At 40.9% G+C, this 24,778-nt stretch overlaps 1 long non-coding RNA gene across 1 annotated transcript; it reads left to right on the forward strand.

Annotated features, from left to right (window-relative positions):
- Positions 1–508: 508 nt before the first annotated feature.
- LOC311129707 lies at positions 509–14,580 on the forward strand. The gene is made up of 3 exons (XR_014613302.1): positions 509–695; positions 12,073–12,152; positions 14,446–14,580. It is a non-coding gene; the product is annotated as an uncharacterized lncRNA (long non-coding RNA).
- Positions 14,581–24,778: the final 10,198 nt, after the last annotated feature.

Raw genomic sequence — 24,778 nt, forward strand, 5'->3', positions numbered from 1 at the left:
GTAGGTTAGTCTTCAAGTAACAATGCATATGTTTATTATAGAATACAATGCACCTTATTAGGATACTTAAATATTTCTTATTTTTGTTAACCTTTTTTCACACGATTGTCTTTCTCCAGTGGCCAACTTTATAGATCAACTCTAGATCTCGGAGCTGGCTTCATCTGGAAACAAGATTTAACTAGAAATGGGACTGTTTGCTTATCTTAGACTTCCAAAAGGGAACAAACATGTAACTTCCAAATCGTTTATTGTTTACATAGCAGGTGGACATGACGTCACATTGGGTCGTAGCACTCCAAAAAATAACAACATTCAACTCCGCGTAAGTGCTCCCCTGGGGCTGCATTCTAATAAGCTAGTCCCAAATAGTTCGTGGAATACATCTTGATGTATTGAATCGCATTGCAAAAACAAGCTACTTCTTCGCATTACGCGTCATGCGAGAGCATTCAAACAGGACTCAGTGTACTGCTTTTTCTGTTACATTAGTAATAACAGCAGCATTGACTGAAGACAGCAGGAGCGCAAGACAACGCGTGTATCTCTGAGTGCAGCACCAGCGGAGGAATATTTGAGCTTTTATTTACTCTGCGCTTGTTGTTCATTTTTCTGCTTTATGGTTAACTTGTACAGTCACGTGTGAAGATTTCTTGTGGCTCTTGTTTTCCTAGAGGAAATAAACCTGCGTTTTGGTAAGTTTTAACCAAAGTGTTTATTTCTTTCCATCCTCTTGAGTTTCACTTCTCTCTTTATCGATACTTGCTGTGTACTAACTTAAATTATGAAGCCATAGTTTGTGCGGATGATTGTGAACAACTTCAAATCATCCCAACAACTATATATTGCATATGTATAACGTTATATATATATATATATATATATATATATATATATATATATAGAGATATCTATATATATAGATATATATATATATTACATATATAATGTTTGTTTCTTGTCATGTACTTCACACAATAGTCGGCTGTGCTTTTTCATTGCCAAGGAAATTCAAGCAACACTGTCCGGCGTGTGCAGCCAATAGGGAAGATAGAACTCTTCTATAGATGACCACTGACTCGTTGAAGCCGATATGCAACAATGTATCCTATGCGTCTTTCTTTTCAGATGGAACTACGTATTGCCATTAGCACTAATAACAATACAATAAAACGTTATGAAAAACAATTTTTGCATAGGTTGAAAAGTCAGGTAGAATAGTTGTAGGCAACCAGTTGGAAAGTAGCCTACCAATTCAGAGATTTATGAACTTATTCTGATGTTTTTGATCTACTCATAAAATATCCTATATGCTATGCGAATTAATTTGAAAAAAATATGTAATAGTCATATTCACATTCATTCACTGGAATGGAATCTCAAAGTATTCTCATTTAAATTTAACAATGAAAGTTTGAAATGCAGACATGTATTTTTGGCCATTGTTTATAATGATAATTTGGAAAGTACAGCATTCACCACTATCATATTAATATGCAGATATTGGAAAACGTTTTTTTCTCTAAAACTAAAGGTCGAGCTATTATTACTGATTCATTGATAATAATGTATTGCAATCTAGTTTACTATCTGTGGTAATGATAATTTTTAGTAGTGTCATTATCACTTGTGCCACAGTTCTTACTATTATCACCTATGCCTGTTACTACTATAGTACTACCACAGTAACTTACTTTGCTATTATCTGATGTTCCTATTACACTACAGTTACTACTACATTACTACTGCTTCTAGCTACCAACTACTGTTGCTGCTCAGACTACCGATGCTTAAAATGAAAGCAAACGTGTAATAGTATAACTAGTTGTACTATTATTGTTGTCGATGGTGATGATGATGAAGATCAATGGTTAACAGCTTACCGTATACATTCTTGTTCCATTCCTAGCTACAGCATATTCCATATCTTCATAGCCCAGATATAAAATGAGATATCAGTTTCAGTATTATCCTCATAGTTCTTAATGAGCATGATGGACTTGTAGTTTGGACGATGGGTTGCTACACCTCGGTTATGGCCCCCCCTAAAAACACTCTAAAGTACCTCACTACTTTAGTTAGCACTGCACCTAAATCGATAGCCTAGGTGTAGCTTTTTTTCTTATAGAAACGCTAACAAGGTTCCCTCAGTGCTGCACCCCTACGCATGGCCTGTGATCAGTTTTCACCCCTTGTGGATTAACAGGACTGAACTCTTTTGTTCAAGCCGTGGGTGCACAGGTGTTCCCCAGCCTGAAATGCAGGTGTGCTCCACTGTTTCATCACTCAACACTTCTACCCTTCAACGCCTGTTGTGAAATATTTTAAGACCATACTTTATCAGCTCCTTGTTTGGAACCTCTGTAATCATTGCCTGGTAGGAGCTATAGAAGTCTATAGCTATAGAGGCCCTGTTTCAGTGCTTTTTAGTTTGTTGTTGAAGTTCACTTTTGGGAAAGTAACCTAATATTTCACTCTGCTGACTGCATCAAGGCTATATGGCTGAATGTGGACAAATGGTAGCTGACCAGCATTAGTAGCGCAGTGCACTTATTATTGTGCCAATCTGCATCAATTTTTTGATTGCTGCATTTATCATTTTGTGGTTTGCTGCTACATTATGGTAAAATGAAAATGAATGTCCTCCCAAGGATTAATGTGTATATGTTTGTCATACCTTTCAATCATTTATCAAAATTAAAGCTGCAATATGTAACTTTGTGGGCAACCCGACCAAATTCACATAGAAATTAGAGTTATAGATATGTAATTCTCATTAGAAGCAAGTCTAAGAACCGGTAGATCTGTTCTATGTACGCTGTTTCTATGCATCCGTTCTTAAATTTCGTGTTTGCGTCTTTTACTTTCGGTTTTGTACACCAGCTTCAAACAACTGAAAATACTATATTTTTGGTTATTGAAAATATATCCCACAGCGGTTTAGATGGTACAATGATTCTCTAAACTGCTTGTTTTGTCACATAAACTGAAATTAGGTGAACTATTAGAATTTTTGCAACCAGGAAATGGCGGAGCGATTTCTGCATATTGCACCTTTAAGTTTAAGATTTCAGCCAACCAGTCACAGGTTAATGCATGATTTTTTCTCTGATATTTTTTTTATGCTAGTAACTGAGAAATAGTAGATGCCTTGTTCTGTTTTGCATGTACATTGAGTTCAAAGGACAAGTCATGTAGTGCAGTCTCTATTTTGAATAAAGTACATATTGTTTTTTTTCCTCTCCATTTATTACATAGCAACTTTGAAACAAATACCTTCTTTTTCATTTAACTGAACTCTAGCCTCTCTCTTAGCTTTTGTATCGTACCACCACCCATCCCCCAAAATCTCCTTTTTAATAAACTGGCTGCTTGCTCAACCTTAGAGGTGTTGCTCTGTTTTGGGGAAAAAAGGAAAAACAAAAGGGTGGAGCGCCATAGTTTCATTTGTCTAAATACGAGCCCTGTACCCTGTATGTGTTTTAATGTATGGGCAAGTCAACTCTGCTCTCTAAGCCTAATGGCAATTAAACTGGAAAGCTTTCTGTTTTTATCCCCGGTAACTTCATAGAAATGTTTCCATGACAACCTTCATGCAAGTTAAAGCAACCAGAGGTGATCCAGTTTTTTTTCTCTCCCCTCCCTCCCTCCCTCCCTCCCTCCCTCCCTCCCTCCCTCCCTCCCTCCCTTCAGTAAGAATGGAATTTGTGTTGACAGTTTTGGCCTTTAATGGCACTTTCGTGCCGCGTGAAAGTATTTGTTTACCAGGATCATATGCTGCTAGCTGTCAGCCTACAAGAGATTGACTTCTTAAGATAAATGAGTGTATAACATGCTTAAGAGGCCCCCATGCACTGTAATTATCCACATAATGGTAATGGTGTTTTGTGTGCCCCAGTAACTAAGAAGCCGAGAACTTTTTTAGTTACGCTCTGGGTCACTTCTATAAGCCGGACTTTCTGCTGTTGTGAGTAAGAAACACTGTGACTTTTGGCCAAGAAAAGCTGTATTGGGTGGTGTCAGGGGATATGGATTAAACTGAGATTGCAGTCTGACTCAAGACTTAAGGCTGTGTTAAGTGTTGTCTTTGAAACAAGTCTCAACCCCGACGTGTTTATGTTACAATGAGCATTTATTTTACTTTGGAGGAGTGTTTCATTGCTCATTGTGTTATGACTCATTTTAGAACTATGTGATACTGATAACCGTTCTCACTTGTCAGTTTGAAACACTTGCCAATATTTATATTTATGTATAACAGTCCTAAATGCTGTGTTTCTAAGGAAGCAAGGTTTCTAAATATCACGTTGTACGTCACCATGCCACGATCTCAGGGTTGTTGCACTACAAACAAATGACCAAAAACATGTGAACTGCAGGTTCAGCAGGTTCCCAAAACCTCATAATGACTCCTGTACTTTGACAAAGAATAGAACCTACGCAAACTGCAGCCAGACTTGTGACTGATGTAAACGAACTTGTTTACCACTAACCAACAAAGCATTCTTACCATTGCAGTCTGCCAATGCAGTAATGCTGTATCAGCTAAGGTCTAGCAGTAGATGCTTGATCATGACCTAGACCTTGACAATTGAACCACCGGTTGACCCTTTAAAGGGCCATTAGGTCTACCTGTTACGTGCACTTGCTGCATTTCAACCTGCATTATCTGTGAAATTGTGAGATTTCTCTTTTAGTTGTTTGATTCCCATGCGAGAATAGATTTGATAGTTTTGGATCACATCTTGTTCACATTTCGTCCTGTTTTGTGCAGCCAACACTTGTTTACTCTATATGACAGGGATGGGCAACTCCAGTCCTCAGGGGCCGGAGTGGCGTCACACTTTTTCCCCATCCCTAGCAAACACAGCTGATTAAACTAATTGCATTTTAAACTGAAGATCATGATTAGTTGATTATTGGAGTCAGGTGTGTTAGCGGGGCTGGGGTAAAAGTGTAACACCAATCACGCTCCCGAGGACTGGAGTTGGCAATCCCTGCTCTATGCTATGGTCACAGCAGTATAAAGGAATGACGGCTTTTGCTTTTCTTTAAGTCATGGTTAGATGGAAAAAGAAGGGACAGTGTACTGGACTGGTGTGAAAGAATGTGTTGGTTGCAGGGTCTTGCCCTAAATCAAAGATGGAGGGTCACTCATAGCGAACGGCAAGGTCGCCATCACTCAGGCGAAATCTGCCATCTTGTATCATCTGTATCACTGTAAACAACTACTCTCATCAGACCGATTGAGAAATAACAGGGCTATTGGCCTAACTCTACAATTGTTTAACGGTTAATTGAGAAACAGGTCACATTCACAAAATTGTGGAATAAGTCATGTCTAGATCTGTGTGCTAGCTTCATTTTACAATCTGATTATATTGTTGGTAAAATTAACATGGCTTTTTAAACATCTGGGGCTCATTGAAGTTGTCCTTTTAGGAATTCTAGGAATAAGGAAGGGAATGGCTAGTATTGATTTGAAGCAGGCATGTGCTGCTCAAACAGCAGGAACACAAACAAACACTGACCTTCCTCTCACTGGTGCTGTGTGTCTCTGAGGACAATTCTGTTGGAGAGAGAGAGGGGGGGAAAAAACGGTTTATTTCAAACATGTTGTAAAAACACAGGATTTGTGAGGGTAATACTTTTTGACAGGCACATTAGGCTGCAGAAAGAGCATCGAGCTCGGGGCTGGGGGCATATGGTGCTGCCTTCTGCCGGCGTTGCTCTAGAACAAGTTACAACACTCTGGCAGGGTCACGACTGTCTCAGGTTTGTTCCTCCTGTCTCACTGGCTCGTCTAAATAAAAACATCCAGGGAAAAAAACAATAGGGCTTTTACAGCTTTTGACTTTCAGAAATACATGGACGCACTTTAAAGGACAACAATGACATTCTTGGCTATGATATTTTACAGTGATATAAAAGGGAGGCGATTTTCAGAAATATGCCTAGTTATTTGTTGTTGTGTTTTTGATATCATGGCCACATTATAATATCTACTGCATGTAGGCTAGTTGATTGGATCATAAATGTCTCTACGAATCCTATTAGCACGTTCTAATAGTTTGAATACTTGAATGATTTGCCAATGTATAACACAGAGGTGACATTACAAGCTTATAAGCTATTTACTAGCTAGCTATTAGTAACACTTCATTCCAACATTTTGCCCACTAAAGAGTTTCCTCAAACTTGTTCTTGGACAGTAGGCCTAGTCCTTTTGTCGTAGGGCCGTCGTTTTTTCTTCTTCTGTAATTTCAGAGGGATGGACTTGGACATGATGATGTGAGATACTGACGGAGTGCTCTGGTTAGAACAGAGGGGATTGGTTGAGAGTAATAATAGGCTGCTGTGTGGCTTGTAGGGCTCCCCTGGATGACAGTGCCATAAGCCTTCATTCAGACACTTTTATAAAAGAAATGGCCACAACATATGGTGCAGCAATACAATGGTTTATTTTTATGATATTTGATGAGTGGTTTTTGATTTCGGTTGTCACTTCTGGCAACCAGCAAGGCAGATGGTGTAGACTTGAGTGCCCATCACAGCCTAAATACCTTCGGGCAGCTGTTGCTAATAAACTTTATTTGTTTATTTTTTCCTTCTAACATGGTTATGGTTTAGGTCAAGAGGAGTCAATCCTGTTACAACACCTGTTTCTGTATATGTAAATCTGTTGTTTTGTCATTTCATTAGACAAGAAAAAAAGGCAGAGGTCCCTTGTGGTTACAAATGCGACTGGCACTGGGCCCACTTGGCACGGTACAAAGAGAAAATAACTTTGGTTTCTGTAGGGAAGCCACAAGGCTGTAGGATGCCTCCTCTGTTGTAAGCTCTCTATCTGGAAGGCTGCCTGCAATTCTGAAGAGAATGGAGTGGGTCCCAGAGACTACAGGACAGGGAAGAGAAGGCGTTCTCTCTCTCTTTCTCTGTCTCTTTCTCTCTCCCTGTGAGAGTAGCGGTTAGGCAGGACATGCCCAGGAGCCAATGACTGGCACACGCGTGGCTGCCATGCGCCACAAGCTTCCCTCCTAACCCACCCATCATCTGGCGAGCCCCTGCGGCTCTCGCCTCTCAACCACATGTGCCAGGGTCTGTTTGGGCTCAGGGGCTAATTGTTCTTTGGTAAACTAAACTGCATGCTTGTTGGGTCCCGACATTAAAACCGAGACAGGAACGAAGATCGTGATCTTTTTAATGCAGTTATTTTTCATGAAGTCTTGAAGATTTTGTTTGTAATCTGGTCTGTGTAGCTGAATGTAACAAATACACCATGAAATTAAAGGTTTTTGCCTAAACGTTGTTCGAAAGCTTGGAAGATTAGTGTTTCTCTGTGCAGAACTAGAGCAGGGAACATGATATGGCTCATTCTTGCATTTGGATGTTATGCTTCTTGTGAGAAATGGACTGACATGCATCCACAAACAATGTTTATTGCCTTGTCTTTCCATCTGTCCTCCATTCTCTGGTGATAATGAGATATTTGAGGCACTTAAAGTTGAAGTGTTGCTGATGTTGATGCTGTGAAGCCAATGTGTAATAAAATATATTATATTCTATTCCACTCTATTCCACTGTCTCCAGTAGTCTTGACAGACCTGGGGTTGTATTGGCCCCATGCAGTGAGCTGGTCTCATGTGGCCCTACAGAGCCACTCCTTCTATAGCTATGGGTTGTTCAGATTTGTAGCTCTACCTCTGTCCCTTCACACAAGCAGCCAGACAGGCAGCATTAAAAACAGGCACAAACCCCTTCTGATACGGGAGTTCATTAGAGATGGGCCTTTGATGGGCAGCCTTTTTATGTGACTACGGTTTCAAATACCTTGATGTAGAAGCTTAAGAAGCCATTGTGCAGTAAGCCCTCCTTTTGATGCGACTTATTTAGATCTGCATAGTAAATCAAGGAGAGTAAATAAGGAGGCAGCAGATGGATGCAAGGAGATAAGGCTGAACAATCACATTTGTATTTTGTTATGATGTTGACAGCAGCTAAAACTCACTAATCTAGCCCCACTGATCTGCATTTCAAAGAAATCTCATTTAGCAGTGGGGAGGATAAAGTTCTTCTCATTGTGTCCGTTTTATTGCATTCTTCGTTAATTTATCTGCTGGCAGATTTAACGTTCGCCGGTGCTCGGGGAGGGTGAGAGGAGAGAGAGCGGCGTGCGCTGTGGCGGTGGCATTGCAGAGAGAGGGGGTCTTAAATTCAGTGAAAGCGGTAACGTCTAGACTGTGAGCCCAGGGTAATTACACGTCCGGTGATGAATAGAATCAGTTTGAAGACTCATCTTTGTTCGGGGCCTGAATTGCTCGCCTAACACCGATAAGGAGCATTTGGTTCCCTGTAGAAAATATTATTGCCGGTGACTTTTCCATAACGCCCCCACCGCCGTAACGCAGGGATGGTATTTACGTTAAAGATAAAATTATTATGTACAGTAATCTGACTTGTTAGCATATTGTCCCTCTTTCATCCCTAGACCCTTATATAGCCGCTGTGGAGGTATTCCTGCTCTCATTTTAAATAGTTTATCTTGAATAAGCGCTTTATGTAAATAACAGCCTATGGTATTATTAGGCCCCTTGAATGCTTGAATGCAGTCTGTATTTATAAGTTGATAGAATTTAAAGATAATTTTTGTATTTAAGCTAAGCATAAAGATATGTGTGATATTTGTAAATCTCTTGAATTGGAGGTCACACAGACTAATAGCATTCTTGTTGCTTTTCCTCTGAATAGAGTATTATGTCTTCACAGGCCAACGCTGTATTAAAGTAAACTCAGCAAGTCATTTTGGATGAATGGAACATTAACTGAAAATTATGTTTTTATTCAACTTATAAGGTGGTTGCATTTTACCTGAACGTTTACAGTGAGGGAAAAAAGTATTTGATCCCCTGCTGTTTTGTACGTTTGCCCACTGACAAAGAAATGATCAGTCTATAATTTTAATGGTAGGTTTATTTGAACAGTGAGAGACAGAATAACAAAACAAAAAATACAGAAAAACGCATGTCAAAAATGTTATAAATTGATATGCATTTTAATGAGGGAAATAAGTATTTGACCCCTCTGCAAAACATGACTTAGTACTTGGTGGCAAAGCCCTTGTTGGCAATCACAGAGGTCAGACGTTTCTTGTAGTTGGCCACCAGGTTTGCACACATCTCAGGAGGGATTTTGTTCCACTCCTCTTTGCAGATCTTCTCCAAGTCATTAAGGTTTCGAGGCTGACGTTTGGCAACTCGAACCTTCAGCTCCCTCCACAGATTTTCTATGGGATTAAGGTCTGGAGACTGGCTAGGCCACTCCAGGACCTTAATGTGCTTCTTCTTGAGCCACTCCTTTGTTGCCTTGGCCGTGTGTTTTTGGGTCATTGTCATGCTGGAATACCCATCCACGACCCATTTTCAATGCCCTGACTGAGGGAAGGAGGTTCTCACCCAAGATTTGACGGTACATGGCCCCGTCCATCGTCCCTTTGATGCGGTGAAGTTGTCCTGTTCCCTTAGCAGAAAAACACCCCCAAAGCATAATGTTTCCACCTCCATGTTTGACTGTGGGGATGGTGTTCTTGGGGTCATAGGCAGCATTCCTCCTCCTCCAAACACGGCAGGTTGAGATGATGCCTAAGAGCTCAATTTTGGTCTCATCTGACCTCAACACTTTCACCCAGTTCTCCTTTGAATCATTCAGATGTTCATTGGCCAACTTCAGACGGCCCTGTATATGTGCTTTCTTGAGCAGGGGGACCTTGCGGGCGCTGCAGGATTTCAGTCCTTCACAGCGTAGTGTGTTACCAATTGTTTTCTTGGTGACTATGGCCCCAGCTGCCTTGAGATAATTGACAAGATCCTCCCGTGTAGTTCTGGGCTGATTCCTCACCGTTCTCATGATCATTGCAACTCCACGAGGTGAGATCTTGCATGGAGCCCCAGGCCGAGGGAGATTGACAGTTCTTTTGTGTTTCTTCCATTTGCAAAATAATCGCACCAACTGTTGTCACTTTCTCACCAAGCTGCTTGGCGATGGTCTTGTAGCCCATTCCAGCTTGTGTAGGTCTACAATCTTGTCCCTGACATCCTTGGAGAGCTCTTTGGTCTTGGAATCTGATTGATTGATTGCTTCTGTGGACAGGTGTCTTTTATACAGGTAACAAGCTGAGATTAGGAGCACTCCCTTTAAGAGTGTGCTCCTAATCTCAGCTCGTTACCTGTATAAAAGACACCTGGGAGCCAGAAATCTTTCTGATTGAGAGGGGGTCAAATACTTATTTCCCTCATTAAAATGCAAATCAATTTATAACATTTTTGACATTTTTTGTTGTTATTCTGTCTCTCACTGTTCAAATAAACCTACCATTAAAATTATAGACTGATCATTTCTTTGTCAGTGGGCAAACGTACAAAATCAGCAGGGGATGAAATAATTTTTTCCCTCACTGTATTCACACAAATATAGCTAAGTGTTAAGTAGTTTGATTCAGATTTGGTGGTGTATTATTAGTCCTTTATTACATGTTTACTAAGCCTTCATGCTAGTATTAAACAGTATAGTATTTTATTTTTAAGTACATCAGTATTAGAATAGATGATTGGGTACACTAACAGAAACATCACCATGCCTATTTTCACAATAGACAGTACAGTAGATGGAAGGGAGATCTATATCCTTTTTACACTGCATACATGTTACACAGCAATCTGTGTGCACTGGGCAACACTTCTTTCCCCAAACTCAAACAGTAAAAATAATGGCACTTGGCAGGTTTTGTTTTCCGCGGTGCTCTTCAGGCTGAGGGCCTTTTGTACAGTTCAGAGAGCACATTCCACAGGATTCAGCAGTTGCTGGTTGCCTACAGGGTTCATTGGAATTCGGGGGAGAAAAAAAGAAAAACAATCTACAGGAACATCCAGGCTAGGCCGTTCGTCCATGTGTCTTAAGTATCAGAGAGAGAGAGGCTGCCTGTAAAACGCTCGCTCAACGACGAGGGGAATTCAAATGTTGCGAGAGGTCAAGTGCTTAAACATGATGTATAGGCATTAAAACGTCTGAGAGGTTATGTGGCTGCAGTTTGTAATTTTTACAGTAATGTAATAAAACATAGCAAACATTAGAAAGATGCATGTGAAAATAACAAATTGATGATTGAGGATTGTTTGATACAGAATTGCAGATAGGTGAATTGTAAGGACATGGGACATGGCATTATTGTGGTTAAAACCTGTGATTTACTGGTTGATAATTTGAGCCTTCAAGGCACTGCACCCTTTCCCTTGGGAAAATAACCCTTCACATATTTTTCTTTAACGATAGCACGTATTGTACGTTACCTGAATTCAGAAGATCACCACTCATCTTTCTTGCACAGACACACACACATGCACACACAAGAAAAACTCATATGCACCCACAAGTACACCCCTCTGTTTTTTGCACAGACACACATGCACACAAAAGCATCTACTCACACACATACGCACACACAGGCATACATTCAAATGTACTAGAACTGGGCGATATGGTCAAAAATCCATATCACAAAAAATTGCACACAAAAAATGTATTATACTTTCAACTACTACTACTAGTTTGATGGTTGTAGCCATCAATTGTCCCACTGACAATCACACATATTACCAAACTTATTTCATTTCAAACTTCACATTTCTCTAGTATAGGCTATTTATCTTAATGAACGATATCCGCAAAATGCCTGCGATAAGTGATCGGTATGGTCAGTGTCGATAATGTTCGGTTTATCGTCCCAGCTCTAACATGTTCACACAGGTACATACTCACTCACGCATACAGTCACCTAACAGGCAAATCCAGGTGCACTTTGTTGTTCCGAAGTTTATTGCTTTCCCCTAAAAGCCATACTAATAACACTCATGTGCAAGAAAACCTACCCACATTTATCCTATACATGTTTGCACAAGCACCATCGTGGGGCCCATTTACAATTTACTATGTGAATTGGAAACTTGGTTGATAATGTTTTACTGTATGGGAACATGCTTTTGAGTAATGATTTCTCTCTAATCTGCTCTCCCTCTATAGATCCTCTACAGACATCTCTTGACTGGATTCCTTCCCCTCCTGAGACAGACAGACAACAACCACACGTTTTCACCCTCAGGGTAAGTACTACAACACAGCCTTTCATGTCCTGTCAAAGGTTTTCTGCCTTTGGACAGATAAGGCAGAATTGTACGAATTGTAACGTACTGTGTGTAACTGTGTAACTGTACTTAATATTTCCATCCTAAATCATTCATCTCAGAGGCGTCATGCATAAATTTTTTTGAGGGGGCACTGATGGCCAAATCTTTGACTTATGCATAAAAAAAACAATAATTGATAGATTTTCAGTGTACAAATGGATGAAACTTGCCTGTGCCTCCTTATTTTCCAGGGGCATGACACCTTTAATCTTAAGGACAAAGGTTTTTTTATAGTGTCTTTACTTGTACCTGGGCAGAAGTGTTACTGCTATAGCCCAGCTGAGGTGCAGTTACCACCATAGAATGTAACAAATCCACCATGATAGAATTCCAATGAAATCTTTCAGGTTGTGCCTGTTTGGTCTTCACACTTCAAAGACTTCCAATCTACTGTAGCTTAGAAGTTATGATATGCATTAGATCCAACCAATGTGGACTGGGAGGAAGGATATCTGAAAGTCTTCTTAGTGAATGTTGGGAAAGCTTTCTAGACACCCATGTTTAATTGAGAATGATACGTCCTAACAAAAGTATTCATCCCCCTTGGCGTTTTTCTTATTTTGTTGCATTACAACCTGTAATTTAAATGGATTTTTATTTGGATTTCATGTAATGGACATACACAAAATAGTCCAAATTGGTGAAGTGAAATGAAAAAAATTACTTCTTTCAAAATCTTCTAACAAATAAATAACGGAAAAGTGGTGTGTGCATATGTATTCACCCCCTTTGCTATGAAGCCCCTAAATAAGATCTGGTGCAACCAATTACCTTCAGAAGTCACATAATTAGTTAAATAAAGTCCACCTGTGTGCAATCTAAGTGTCACATGATCTGTCACATGATCTCAGTATATATACACCTGTTCTGAAAGGCCCCAGAGTCTGCAACACCACTAAGCAAGGGGCACCACCAAGCAAGCTGCACCATGAAGACCAAGGAGCTCTCCAAACAGGTCAGGGACAAAGTTGTGGATAAGTAATCCTTCTACCCCCCCATTACCCCAACCCACCCCCCCCCCCCAAAAAAAAAATATATATATATATATATATATATATATATATATATATATATATATATATATATATATAATAAAAAAAAAAAATTGTAAAGTGGTTATCCCACTGGCTATAAGGTGAATGCACCAATTTGTAAGTCGCTCTGGATAAGAGCGTCTGCTAAATGACGTAAATGTAAATGTAAGTACAGATAAAAGATATCCTGAACTTTGAACATCCCACGGAGCACCATTAAATCCATTATTTAAAAAATTTAAGAATACAGCACCACAACAAACCTGCCAAGAGAGGGCCGCCCACCAAAACTCACAGACCAGGCAAGGAGGGCATTAATCAGAGAGTCAACAAAGAGACCAAAGATAACCCTGAAGGAGCTGCAAAGCTCCACAGCGGAGATTGGAGTATCTGTCCATAGGACCACTTTAAGCCGTACACTCCACAGAGCTGGGCTTTACGGAAGAGTGGCCAGAAAAAAGCCATTGCTTAAAGAAAAAAATAAGCAAACACGTTTGGTGTTTGCCAAAAGGAATGTGGGAGACTCCCCAAACATATGGAAGAAGGTACTCTGGTCAGATGAGAAAAAAATTGAGCTTTTTGACCATCAAGGAAAACGCTATGTCTGGCGCAAACCCAACACCTCTCATCACCCCGAGAACACCATCCCCACAGTGAAGCATGGTGGTAGCAGCATCATTCTGTGGGGATGTTTTTAATTGGCAGGGACTGGGAAACTGGTCAGAATTGAAGGAATGATGGATGGCGCTAAATACAGGGAAATTCTTGAGGGAAACCTGTTTCAGTGTTCCAGAGATTTGAGACTGGGACGGAGGTTCACCTTCCAGCAGGACAATGACCTTAAGCATACTGCTAAAGCAACACTTGAGTGGTTTAAGGGGAACATTTAAATGTCTTGGAATGGCCTAGTCAAATCCTGTTTTCAGTTTTTTTGTTTTATTTCTTGTTTGTTTCACACACAAAAACGATTTAGCATCTTCAAAGTGGTAGGCATGTTGTGTAAATCAAATGATACAACCCCCCCAAAAAATCAATTTTAATTCCAGGTTGTATGATAGGAAAAATAGGAAAAATGCTAAGGGAGGTGAATACTTTCACAAGCCACTGTACCTGCATGAAGGTGGTGTCGAATATATACCAGAATGTTAGCTCATAACAAATGTTCATTTGTTTAGGATGAAATATGCAACGGCTGTGAGAAGAGAACACACATTCTGAAGTCCAAAGTGGTGAGTCATACTGTCTTTTACACTAGTCTTCTGCATGCCCTGTGTTGTGTGTTTGTTCTGATTATTGTCCAATCTGAACAGTCACATCCACTCCCAATTCTTGTTGAGATCAGCTTGAGGGATTCACATACACTGGTCTTTTGGGGCTTGAGGTACAAGACAAGAAAACTCCTATAAAGTGATGAAGCTCATTCAGAACTTCAAACGAAGAAGTGTGGAGACACTGTTTATAAATCAACCCTCCATGCACAATTCTACATACAGTAGCAAGTGAGAGATGCATGTGCATGCTACAGTACTGTAACGTCACCCAGTGGCAACACACACACACAGTTTGCACAACACAGAGCTTCTGTAGTCCCTTTCGATTCCCCTCAATGAGACGCTCAGCTTCTATATCTGTAGCCCCTTAGATTCCCAATGAGATTCTCTATAAGACATCCAGCGGTGATAACAGAGGCAGTTTGTCGTCACCAAGTCAGTACAAAACGAGCCTAAAGAATCTCAGCCAGCACAGTAAGTGTGACACACACTGATTATGTGACTGCTACCACGGCGGAGGCCTGCCGTCATTACTAAAGTGTCCCCACAGCAGCCAGACTGAGACAGACACACAGGTGGTGTCTCAGACTGAACAGAACATTGCCAGACGGTAAACTGCAGTATCGATGGGGAGGAGAAGCCTCATCATCGTGAGGGGAATGAGGGGATGGAATTTAGCCGTAATTGGATGGGAGATACATATCGAATGCTAACTTGACAATGGGTGATTGTTCAGTGAGCACAGAACAGTTGAAGTGTATTGCTTTGCAGGTAAAAGGAAATGGAAAGCTACTGGCTTCTGTGTTGTAGCCCTCCATAACTTCTCCACTATCAGTTATTGGTGTAATTAAATGTATGTTGCTGGTATTCCTCAAGTATTTTCATAGAAAATTCTGTGAAAAAAGTTCAAGTCAGGGCTTGTGTTGATCTGTTTTTCAAGGTTGCGGAGGAGAGCTACTCTTTGTCAGGTTATTTCCTGAATCCAGGATATTCTGACCCTGTCTGAGGAAAAACATCTATATATCTCAGTATTCAGCTGCAGAGTTTTGCCTTTGAGGCCCAAGTGAGGCAGCTAGGAGCCAAGCGGGGCGAGAGGCTGGGTTAGGGTGGCTCAGCTCAGCTGTAGGCCTCAGCCCCAGCCCACATCCCAAGAGTCACATCTTCACAAGATTAAGCAGAACCGAGATTCCCTTCCCTCTTCCACCTAAAAGAGATTTGAATATTCGTTTTTAATTTGTTGAGTATCCCATTTAAATCTTCAAAGATGAACTCTTAAAGCATATCTGGAACAGAAGTCCTCTAATCATCCCGAAGAAGTATAATTGGCCTAACTTTCTCATTACTGTGAATGTACACATAAATAAAAGCATATCTCTGGCTAGTTTAAAGAAGCAGGCCCCAGATGGATAGCCTCGGACTTCCAATTTGGAATTGATTTCTTGTTATAGATCAGAGCTTCTGTCATTTCATTTCCAAAACCCTAAAGGGTTTTCTGAGCCAGGGAGCCCGGCTGGCTTCCCCTTGAGTAGGAGAGGGTAACCTCCACGGGTCTTTACCCTGGACACCCTGACTAGTGGGGAGGGGGAAGAATCAAAGGGACTTGAGTCGTCCCTATTGGCAGGCTCCATTGTGGGTCTGATTTGGGATTGGAGGGGATGGGGATGGAGATCAGGCTAGCGCCCGTTTTTCTAATCTTTATCCACCATTAACCCCGGCGCCCAGTGTGTGGCTGGGATCAGGTCATTGGTCAATCCCCCATTCAGAACCACCTCAGAATATTTAAAAGTTAAGCCCCGTCTACAACAAAAAAGTATTACTCATCAAAGGTTCACTTTCTCACTCTCCAGTCCTCCCAAGGATCTGCCTGCCTCACCTTCTTCCCTTCCTTTTTATATTCCTCTCTTTATGGTCCCCACTGTTTTGTCTTCCCACTTGGAGGGGAAAAAAGAGTTGAAGTTTTGGAACTTCCCCAAGTTTCCATATTCCAGTTTAATGAGGTTTGGTTTGGGGTCTGATAGTGTCATGCTGTGAGCAAATTGGACCAAGAGTGGACCCACGTCCTACTCTTAACAGATCTTTGGTTGGATTAGGAGTTGGAGTTTTTTAAATAGGATTCTGGAATTGTACTTTGCACCTGATACATATATTTTCAACCTTCCCCTTGTCCTTCACTTGGTGCAAGCACACCATGTGGAACCTATTGCTTCTCCACAGTATGTTCCTTCAGTTCAAGTCTAAAAAACATCTCACTTCAAATCGATTTAATCAAGAAAGACCTTGGCGCCGTTATCTAGTTACCTTTTCGATCCGTTTTGTTTCTTATAAGGTTTATTTGCCTCTCCTCTGCCTGTTCAGAAGAGAAGGAGTAATGAGGACCCAGAAAGAAAATAAAGTCTAGAATAGATAGATAATGTGGAGGAGTGTTTGTCTGGAGTGGACAGTTGCCATGAGAATAGAGTTACAAAAGGGGGTGTCTCTACCTAGCTGCCATCACTCCTGATGGAGAAGACGCACGGACTCAATGAGATTATCGATCCAGAGAGGAGAGGAGGGGGGGTATGCTAATGTGAATGGCCACGGATGCAGCTCTGGCAGGCGGCTTGTCAGTCAGCCGGTCAGCCAGTCAGTGTCTTTCTAAAGGTCTCAAAGGCTGAGCAGATCACACTAGGGGTTGTGGCCCCTTATAGACCCCTCATAGGATAAACTATAGGACAAGTCCCCTCTCTTTGCTTGCTAAGTACTTTGGACATGACTGATTGTATATATTGTATGCACAATCTTAATTTTTTATAAACGAGACACATCTAGTGTTTCACGTGTTATTCTTTCCCTCCGACTTAATTGGGAAAGAGCCTGGGTGTGGAAGCCCAGACTGATGGCATTTTTCCAAGTGCCTGAGATTATTGTGAAACAAAACCCTCAAAAGGCATGACATCAGAGCGGCTTGACATCGGTTTGAACTCATTATTTCAGGTTGGAAGAATTACGAGTCGCTTCAGTTGCAGGTGATCGTGTCCAATGAATCCATAGTTTCACGTTCTTTGTGTAAGGTCTAATGTTGATTATCTCGACAGTTTGAACCCGTGTGTTATCGTCGCAGCATTCATGAAACAGGGTCATTTTTCAAAACGTATACAAAGCCTCTGTTGTTCTCTGTTGCTATCTGTTTCCTTCAAATTAAGATAGGTGGCGATTTGTCAATACAATGTTGACCAATCATGTTGTTAGAATGTATGTGTTTTATGAAAATATGTGCCCTCCTAACTCCTTAAATATAGTCATAAATCAATATGTGCAGAATAGAATACCCATGACCCATTTTGAATGAACTGTGGCTGAATCCTATGTGGAAGTTGAACCAAAGTGAAAACATAGTGTAAATCATGTCATAGAATAAATACACTATTAGCAGCAATTGGTTTCTAAGAATCATTAATTTTTTAAGCTTTGAAGCAATGAAGTCTGAAGGATTCCGGCCTCCTGCGGTGTTGTAAGACTCTCAGATTATTGGAATAATTGGCCACAAAGAAGGTTCATATAAATGTAAATTAGAATACATTTGTTCAGTTTCCCATTTTGTATATTATGAGAACTTTTTTATACTATACCAAATAGAGTAATTATTCACCAACACGACCAGGTTTACGTCTTTAATTTTGATATTATACGTCAGTAGCAGTCCAAAGTGTAACACGTTTTTGTTTTGAAACATTAATGAAAACATTATTAAGATTATTAAGATGACAAATTTGGCATCAAAATATTGCACTGTATTTGCTCTTCAAATTAAGATCCTGTCATAGATAACGCTATTTCACAAGCTATTTTTCCTTGCTTCAAATCAAGCCCCAGTCACAGCCATTGCAAAAGCTTTTACTACAGAGGCAACGAGCCAACTGCTTTGGTCAGTATGATCATTTGATCGGGGCTTGAAAAGAGATACAGAAGAGAGGAAATACTACAAGCGCCTTGAATCCCACTTCCCCGGCCACAAACCACAAGCCTAGACAATATGTCACTTGCTACCTGCTTTTCCCAGAATGGCCAGAAAGCATCTGTCTACGTGTCGAGACGACAAGTCGACAACTCACTTGATTTGGGTCAAACCCCTGACAGGAGTTGGAATGTGGAATCTATATATGTTGACAAACTTGGCTATCCCTCTGCGGGTTTCTGATTACACCTCATCATGCGTGGGAATTTCAGTGTGTTCCCAGCCCTCTCCAAGAGGTGCCTCTCGGGCAATCATGTGGTCATACTACCTGACTCTGTGCAGTTGACAAAAACAGCCCGAGGCACGTCATGTGGAAAAGATTCAGTCTGCATACATACATCCAGCCTGCAGCACCTCTCCAGTTAAGTGACTGAAGCACCAGGCTGTCTGTTGGTCTTGCTCACCTGTGAAGGGAAATGGTGGGTGTGTATGTTCACTTGTGTGTTTTTCCAACTTTCCCTCCTAGAGAGTCTCTCAGTTATACTCTGCTGCAGCAGTTGAGTTCCACTCCTTCTCATGTCATGTCAAATTAGGTTCCCGGTCAGTGAGAGCTTTCACTTGTCAGTCATCCTGAAGAGGTCCTGGGGTGTAGAGCCGCTCACCTGTGTTTATTGTACAAGACCTGCTCTGCTCTACCCAGGGAGAACGCTCCCACTCTCTCTACCTTACTTGTTTCTTTCTTTCTCTCTCGCTTTCTCTCCCGCACTTATCTCGTTCTCTCTCTCCATTTTACCCTCTCGTTCTCCCTTTTCCTTTACCCCCACCCCTTCTCTCTTTCCTCTCCCTCCCTCTATCCATCTCTAGTCTCCCTTCTCCCCTCACTCTCCTCCATCTGTCTCCTTCTCCCTCCCCTCCCACTCTCCCTCCCTTTGTGTTATTAGAGCCCTCTCGCTCACTCGGTTGCTTGCAGCTCAGCCTGTCTGCAGCGTTGCTCCCTCCGCTGCACCTCGCAGAGCACACACACACACTGCTGCTCTGGCTTTAATGCAGACTGACGCCACTGCCATAGGATTGATTGAAACTCGTGTCTCAAAGTTGCTAATGCTCACTGAACCATTTTATTGAAGATAAAGTAAATAAAATAGGTTGCCATATGAGAATTCTCTGGAATAGACTAGAATGATCTGGCAGGTAAAACACACTCACAGGCAGGCCGGCCGAAAGGCACACACGCACGGATGCACACACACGACCGCATATGCATACACGCACACAAACACACACGCGCACGGACAGTGAAGAGGCACAACTCCTATTGGCTCATAGGGTTTTGTTGATGGACTGGGTGGTGGAGGTGGGGTGGTGATCAGGAGGTGTGAGGGGGAGAGAGGAATTTTCTATGGCTCAGGAATTTCACAAGTCCAATGTTTTTTAAGAGGCTTTGCAGAAAGCTAACAGTTTGATTTAAAGCCTGTTCCAGGGAATGCCACCTATACATTCACCATCTATAGATTGTACGGTACAGCGTCCTTGTCTAGCCATACTTTTGCGATGAGGTAGTGTACATACGTATGAATGTATGGTATGTGGAGGAATTATTATCATAAGTCATTGTATGGTTAGGTTGGATGACATGTGTATTGCTAGCATGCAGAAGTAAGCATCTGAAAAGTTGCTTACAGTATTTGCATGAAAAAGGAAAATGTCCTCAGGGCTCTTATCTATTTGTATATTGTTGGTTAGTGGTAGGAAACTGTCCCAAACGAAATAGCCCCTGACGATATTCTCAACTGTGTCATAAAACTCGTATTGACCCTAAATACAGAGTTTTTCGATTACTCTTCCACTTGTGACTACGCAAACAGCCCGAAGGGTGCACGTCAGCCAAAGAAGTTCATATCCTTTTTTTCTGTTGAACTTTAAACCTCCTTGCCTTTTCTTTCCCATTAATATTCAAATGTATTTTATGAATAGATGGACTAAGTGTGTTGGTTGAATCCCTGAACCAGTCATTGTTACTTCAGGTTTAACCAAATCACATAAAAATTATAATTGTGTTCATTTCTTACACTTCTTGTAGACCACTATGGACCCTTCGTTTAAAGAACCTAGCTACCTTTCATATTCTCAACAGGAATTATGTAAAATTCCTCTTGTGTTTGATATGATTCCTTTCTGCACTGTAAAGTGGTATAGGTGACAAGGTAATACATTTGCCATTGTGCTCAAAAGTAAATATTCTTCCAGGTCTTACTCAGTTGGCTGCTCATGAAAGAGCGTTTGGACTGTGTGTGCATTGTTGCAAGGCGGCGAGGTCATTCGGAATTCAGTCGCTCTTGCTTTTGTCAAATATTTCTGTGCTGTGATAGTTTTCTCATTTATTTAGTGAATAGTTGGGGGTGGATGGCGAGAGAGAGAGAGAGAAATAGTTTTTACATTATGTAAATGATGGAATGGGTCTCATAATCTCACATGTATTCATCATAGCAGACATTGGACCCTGTGATACTGACCTCCATTTTTACCATTGTTCGCGTTTCTCCCCTCTTACTGTTCCTCTCAATGGCTGTACCAGGCGTTAATCCACCCTGCCTTTCCAATGACAATGTTTACCACCTGTCATTCAATAAGAGACCGAGAAGCGCACAATTGCCTTTGTCAGTAAATGCTACATGAATGCACCCGAGCCAACCACAGAAGAAAGGTATTGTTAGCGGTATGAGGATAAGGTTGAAAGGAAAGGTTAGTTTGATGTTTGTGTGTGTGTGTGTGCATGTGTGTGTGTGTGTTAACCCTTCACATGTGTTAACCCTTAAACCTTTAAACCGTTAAAAGGCATAGAAGTGTTTAACCATACACTGTTCGAAAAAAGAGTTCCAAAAGGGTTCTGCAGCTGTCCTCATAGGATAACCCTTTTTGGTTCCAGGTAGAACTCTCTGTTGAAAGGGTTCTACCTGGAACCCAAAAGGGTTCTACCTGGAACCAAAAAGGGTTCTTCAAAGGGTTCTCCTATGGGGACAGCCAAAGAACCCTTTTTGGTTCTTGATAGCACCTTTTTTTCTAAGTGTGTATAGTTCCACGTAGGCTAGACAGCAGCATATGTTCCTGGCATTAGCTAGAGATTAGCCTGTACAGGCCCTTTGGAACGTTGTCTGTCTACAGAACAACAAACTGACATCACAACATTAGGTAATTATTGCCTGTAAGTAGGGATTAGAATGTGAATGTTGACAGTAAATTGGCTCTCCACATGTGTGTTGAATGCACCTTTGTATGGCTCAGACACACTAATGCACACAGGCAAAGAGTCTGCAGGCACATACTAGAGTAAGTCTCACCACCAGTGTCCCCCTCCCTCCTCCGCCCCTTCCTCCATATTTACAGATCACCACTAAATATGTCTTTAATTTTCTCACTCTCCGCGTCACCGTGTCTCTTTCTGTTTGTGAGATAATGCATTATAAGTAAGCTAATGAGGTTTCTAAATATAAAGATTTGATCCGACTCCTACGGCATGATGAAGGCGAGATGTTTGTCTTGGCGTGTTCTTTTTTTCATAAATTGTTTTCCCTTCAAGAGTCTTGACAGCATTAAAGATTAGCACTACAGTATAGCTGCTAACAACCATTAAGTGTTTTCACCATTGTGTCACGCAGTGTTTCTCTCCACCCCTTCCTTCACACCGAAGCAGCGAAAATGAAAAACAATCATTCTGAACTCTGGCGACCCTTTTTGACGCACAGTCAGTTAAATGGTTTGCAAGCCGTTTAATTACCAAATTGTATAATCGTTATTCATCTCATCATTAGATGTATGATATTAAGTGAATCGCCTCCCCTGAGTACTGTGTTTCACAGATCAATAGATTTAGACAGGGCTGGAAGGAAGGGGGAGGTTTAAACACTGGATATGAACAGACACTCTCTCTCTCTCTGTCTGTGATACCCTCACTCATTTATTTATGTAATTAGCTTTTATATAGGTTTAATTATGCACATTTTCATTCCACACTCGGGGATGGCGGCAGTGTCTACACCTCGTTTTCCATGGTCTATACATCCCCGAGTGCATATTTGTCCGGGTGTAAGGATGTATAACAATAATAGTCAAGGTTATGGATTTTCATAAATTGTTTGTATTCTCTTGTTAGTTGAAATTCTTACGTTGCACTGTACACACAATACAATTGATATGAGCATTGTTTTGAAGGCATTTCATGATTCTTAATTATCTGTGTCCCCAAGAGGTGCTAAGAAAGGCCTACAGTTAGATAGTGAGCATAAACCAGTGTGAATCTGGTAGACTGGGGATCTATTCATAGGTTGCACCTCCGTCACTTGGTCACGTCATGCCATTGTTATGAACGTTCTCAAGCCGCCCTCCACCATAGTGGTGCCCAAACATCGTGATAAGCCCAGGCATTCTGAATAGAGGCTAATGACTGTTTCATCTAAATCACACTATATTGCCTGGAAATACGATGACATTACTAAAGTAGGCAAATATGTAGTAGGAAACAACTTTGCCATCATTATCATGTCGTCAAATTTACTCTAGACAGATGGCAATGTTGTCAATAGCTAGCAAAGTTCATAAAAAAATAGCTAGCACTGCTAACGTTAGCTAGCTAAAATCTGGTGGTCTCACATTATGCTGCATCTAAAGTCAATCTGGCGACATAAAAATGATCACAGAAGGTTTTCCTATAAATTATTTTCCTCTGTTTGAAATGTCATTGTATTTCCAAGCCACTGTTATGCACTTCTGATGAAATCTTCAACAGCTCTCATTGACAACAGCTCTCATTGATACATTGACTAGAAATCTCAGTCGGGCATCAGTCCTAAAACGAATGTTCCAAAAAATATTGTGATGAAATGTGCATCTCATGAATAGCCACTATTTAGACTAGCCAGCATCACTGCCCGTAGCCAGATATCCATTATGTACTATTAACTAAAGCACCTCTACTGAACCAGCCATTACATTCAGTCACATTACCTACTGCCATTTTGTTACCTGCTCCAGTTATGCTCTACTCTAGTAGAGGGGCCATGCAACAGGATTTGAATGGTAGTTATTCATTTTGTTCTTTTGTGCCTTCAACTTCCACTGGACAGTATTAACACCGTCACAGTCTACTGAATAACCCATCGCCTACACACTGTACTGGCTATATCTGTCTTCTATCTTTCGTCGGATTTATGAAGATATCTATTTGAAAAACCTTTGAATATCTGTAAATATGTGCAGGTTAGTCAGTGGTAAATATCTTATCTATTGTTGCAAACACAAACACTGATCACTACAGTGAAGGCTTTAGTATTTCTTACTGTTACTGTCAGGGCCCTAATCAGAAGGGGGATCTGTCTGTCTTAGCACTTGAGGAATCCTCAGAAATTTCACTTGATGGCACTGTTTCCTTTTTCCTCCTCTGCACCCCCGGCCCAAGCAACAGGGGATGTTTTATGTATTTTCAGTACGCTCCAAAAGCTTGGATCCCTCTTCTACTACTGAAACAGGGTGGCTTTCCCTATCTTTATCTATGGCTCAGGGAAACAAGTTAAGGATGAACACTGACAAACAAAACAATAATTGAATTTGTTAAAAAGTAGGTTATTATATTACTTCAAACCTGATAGTTGAGTGTTAGTGTGACAGATACAGTATAGTTATGGCCTAAGACTTATTTCAGTATAAATTAACAATGTATTTATTTGTTGGATGATATTTTGGATGTAATGTTCTTTAAAAGTGTTAATGATATATCTTAAACGTTGATAATAACATTGTTTCCTTAGCTGATCTCTTATCCGTCCGTGCCTCTTCAAAGATGGAGCATAGCCTGTTACACTTCACTATTGTTTAGTATTTCCCAAGCATTGCCAATTTCTGAATTCCAGGAATGTTAATTTTCAATATAAATCTCTTACAACAGGAATTCCATAGTTATTCACCCCTTTAAATTAATTAAATTAGATTCCTCTGATGTTGCCAGGCGTTCCATTGATAATTGCATCAACCAGGCGATACATAATAAGGCTGAGAGTGTTTCTATGGCTGCAGCAGTTCATTTAAATCCACATCTTACCTACCTTCGCCACTACACTTGATATACTGGTAGCTATCTGTCAGTAGTGTTTCAGTAATGGCCTCCACGCATTTTAAAAGCCTCTAGTTCTTTGTTCTTTCTCCAACTTAAAAGTATAAAATGCAAAAGCTTAACGGCTGAGAAAGAGAAAGTGTTCAAGAAGAGCTATTTACCTTTTTTTCCATTACTCCTGATCCTGTCTGCGTTTCTTA

Source organism: Coregonus lavaretus, assembly GCF_964263955.1.
Source record: "Coregonus lavaretus genome assembly, chromosome: 5".
NCBI lineage: Eukaryota > Metazoa > Chordata > Actinopteri > Salmoniformes > Salmonidae > Coregonus > Coregonus lavaretus.